The sequence below is a fragment of the Lactuca virosa genome, chromosome 9, assembly GCF_052849685.1.
Source record: "Lactuca virosa cultivar CGN04683 chromosome 9, Lactuca_virosa_CGN04683_v6, whole genome shotgun sequence".
NCBI classification, from domain to species: domain Eukaryota; kingdom Viridiplantae; phylum Streptophyta; class Magnoliopsida; order Asterales; family Asteraceae; genus Lactuca; species Lactuca virosa.
The window spans coordinates 58,409,883-58,413,248 of record NC_136434.1 but is presented as its reverse complement, the minus strand read 5'-3'; positions in this window follow the sequence as shown (position 1 = coordinate 58,413,248).

Below are 3,366 nucleotides of genomic sequence, written 5' to 3'. Positions count from 1 at the left end.
AGTAGAAAATATAGGATTTTCTAGGAAGTTCAAACGTTCACACTTTTACTTATAAGACTTTTCATTAATACTTATATAGATAACGACATTAAATACTTATGAATTCACCAGCTTTAAAGCTGATCAACTCTTTCAAAATAACTTGTATTCTCAGGTCACAACTAGACAGGTACTGGTGCAAGGTTAGAGAAGACGGAGCAGTCAAGACTCGTCTTTTATTTTGAGTATTCATTATGTTGTCTATACTATGAAAGAGCACACTTGTAATTAAAATTATACTATTAATGCAATGGATGATGTTGTTTCTTGTTTACTACTTTACCTTGTTGTGATACATCACATGACGTCCTCCACCCCCGAACGTTTCCACCGTTCTGGTTTTGGGGTGTGACAGAACTATTGTGGTTACATTTTTTACTAAAAGAAATAAGGGTGTTCTTAAAGAATTTTTTCATCAAATATAAAGGAACTATTACAGTTAACTCCGTGAGTACCAAGTGAATACGCCAGGGTTATACACAACGATTATCTAACAAACAATGGGATGTGTGACTTCCGCCTCATTTCCTGTTCCTTGTTTGGTTGTGGGCTTAGGGTAGATACACACAACCGATTGTTTGTTTACTCTGGGTTTTATATAACTTGTATCCATTTAGTACTCATAGAAAGGATTGTAGAGTCATTTTTACTTAGCTTTCATCAATGAAGGAAATATAGGATTTTCTGGAGGAACAAGCGAACTTTTCAAAACAGAACTTACAATTTACTACAACTTACATTACATCACTAAAATCTTATGAACTCACCAGCTTAAATGTTGATCTATGCTTTCAAAATAACTTGTATTCCCAGGAGACCAGTAGACAGGTACGCGCACTGGGATTCAGAAGATGGAGCAGTATAGCTTCATGTCTTATTTTGTTATTTACTTTGTAGTCTATGTTATGTGAACCAAATACTTTGTAAACACTTTCTTTCAAATGAAATGGTTGTTTATTTACGTTGATTACTATGATGCATGTCTTGTGATACTAAACATGACGTCCTCCACCCCCGAACGTTTCCGCCGTTCCGGTTTTGGGGTATGACATTGTAGCACTTAGTTTCTAGTGTTTCCTAGTCCCTAAGGGTGTTTCCTTGCATGTTAGTTGCTTTAAACACTAAATTCATGCCAATATATGCCATTATATGTCATTAGGACTCGTTTGTGTCTCGAGAATTCATTCGTGGAACTTATCATCCTTACACGCATATTCGATTGAATCACCCACATAAGGTGAGTTCATACCCCTATAATCAATCTTTTAAATGTTTTAAATGCTTTTAAAGAGGGGAATACAAGTTGAACACAATGATAACTGTGTAAATGTTTTGTGATAAACATCATTTTAAGGATTGCTTATGTGTTATTAAGTGATCAAATCATTGCAAAAACTCTTTTAAAAGTTATGTTACTTTATGGTTTATAAAACTCCGTTTTTAAAGTGAAATCATAACTTAGTAGATAAATGAGTCTTTATTTCAAGGTAGTAACCATTCAAATAAACATACTAGTAAACTATAATAAGTATAATTTAGGGGTTCAGTTTATACTATAACTAGTATAGAGAGTTCATACTATAAGTAGTACAGAGAGTTCATACTATAGCTAGTACAGGGAGGAAAATACTATAACTAGTGCAGAGAGGAACATACTATAACTAGTACAGGGAGGAACATACTATAACTATAACAGAAGAACAAATCATGAATAACACACTTATACTATATATTCCTAGTATCCTAGGAAGACATTGTATCTTTAACTCATTACTTTTAACAAATTAAGGTAATGCATCACGTCGGGTTTGTATTAACAATGGTACGAATACCACGTACACGGGTGTCACACCCCAAAACCTAGAACGGCGGAAACATTCTGGGGTGGACGACGTCATGTACGGTATCACAACAATGCATAATAGTAAATACAAGCAACAACATCCATTGCATTAATATAATAATTGTAATACAAGCGTGTTCTATATAGTTTGTAAGACACCAAAAGTATAATCAAAATAAAACATGAGTCTTGTATGTGCTCCATCTTCTCAAAAGTTCCATTTGTACTTGTCTACTGATGACCTGAGAATACAAGTTATTTTGAAAGTGAGTATCAACATAAAGCTGGTGAGTTCATAAGTATTTAGTGTCATTGCTTGTATAAAAATGTTTGCAACAATGTAGTGTAGTAATTGATTTCCAAGTGTTTTGTAAATAGTATACTCCCTAGAAAGCCCTATGTTTTCCAGTAAAAAGGTCGTCTTTTACCAAGACCCGAGTGTTTGTATAATTATCCTTTTATAAATATAAGGGTTGTTTCCTAGTAAAACTATTAGTATAAAAATATAGTTTACTGAAACAAGTATGTGACGAAGTCACATAGTAATGAAATACAGACTCTAGGTAGTACTAAATGAACAATACGCCTCGAAAAGTCTATGGTAGTAATATGTAGACTCGAGGTGATACGCCTCGAAAAGCCCAAAGTAGAAATATGTAGACTCCAGGCGATACGCCTCGAAAAGTTTGTTTTTGCCTTAAATCCTTATTTTAGTTAATTTAAGGTTTGAATGTGAACTCGTATGTAACCATGCTGATCGACGGCTGAATAACTGATGACCCTCCAGGTCACACGTAGTATGGTGACATTTTGTCACCCCTGGGCCTAGTCGGCCCAGACTGTAGCTAGCAGTCGGGATGTGGGAGTGTCTGTCCCGTATAGATCTATACACATAATGCCCTCTCTCCCTCCAGGAGACTTTGGTTACACGGTGGTATCACAATAAAGTGTCATATCAAAAAGTAGTATGTCACATTCTATTTTAGTATTTAATGTCTGTATAGAGTACAGTATGTTCTCTTGTATAGTATATAGTATGTTCTCTTGTATAGTGTATAGTGTGTTCCCTCATATAGTGTATAGTATGTTCCCTCGTATAGTGTATAGTATGTTCTCTCGTGTAGTTCGTTGTAATTGTAGTAGTGAGTAGTAATTCCTTAACTATACCTATAATAGTTAAGTAGTAAGGTTGTTTGGATGCCTTTATTACACAAAGGTACTGAACTGAAGTGAAAAGCCTTTATATACACACATATATATGTGATATATAACTAAGAAGTCAACGACATTCGGACAAATAACAGGATACCCTAAGTCCACAACCAAACAAGGAACAGGAAGTAAGGTGAGCTATCAGTCCTAAGTCCTTCAAGTCTTACTTATATAAATATACTGGTATAGATATGGATTGGAAAATATTGCAAGTATAAAAGAGTTTGAAAACAGTTTTAGTATCTAAATAGTTTAATAGAAGGTTGGAAAGC